The 334-nt window shown below is 37.4% G+C and overlaps 1 long non-coding RNA gene across 1 annotated transcript; it reads right to left on the bottom strand.

Annotated features, from left to right (window-relative positions):
* On the bottom strand, positions 1–334 carry LOC104775424. Its single transcript, XR_765909.1, has 3 exons — positions 310–334; positions 150–222; positions 1–62 (listed from the first exon to the last, which is right to left on the bottom strand). It is a non-coding gene; the product is annotated as an uncharacterized LOC104775424 (long non-coding RNA).

The following is a 334-nucleotide window of genomic DNA, read 5'->3' as shown; positions in this document are numbered from 1 at the left end:
CCAATAGCTGAGTGTGGAATATCTCCATCTCCTCCTATTTCATTGCTAGTATCAATTATCACCTAAAAAAACGCAAATTACGCATACTTAATCACTTAAAAACGCAGAACCTTCATGCTAAGAAAACCTCAAGGTTAAGCAATACCCACCACTCTTTTCTGGAATTCATCAGACAATACACGAGCAATCTCTCGCAAAACAGTGGTCTTACCAACACCAGGCCTATATACAGTTTATCAGATTTAAAACGATCAAATCATCACCACGGAAACAAAATGAAACATAAGGAGTAGTGTGTAAAACAAGTACCGTCCAACAAACAAGATACTTTTGC

The sequence above is a fragment of the Camelina sativa genome, unplaced genomic scaffold (assembly GCF_000633955.1).
Source record: "Camelina sativa cultivar DH55 unplaced genomic scaffold, Cs unpScaffold14096, whole genome shotgun sequence".
Classification (NCBI taxonomy): Eukaryota; Viridiplantae; Streptophyta; class Magnoliopsida; order Brassicales; family Brassicaceae; genus Camelina; species Camelina sativa.
This window is presented reverse-complemented; position numbering and strand designations above follow the sequence as displayed.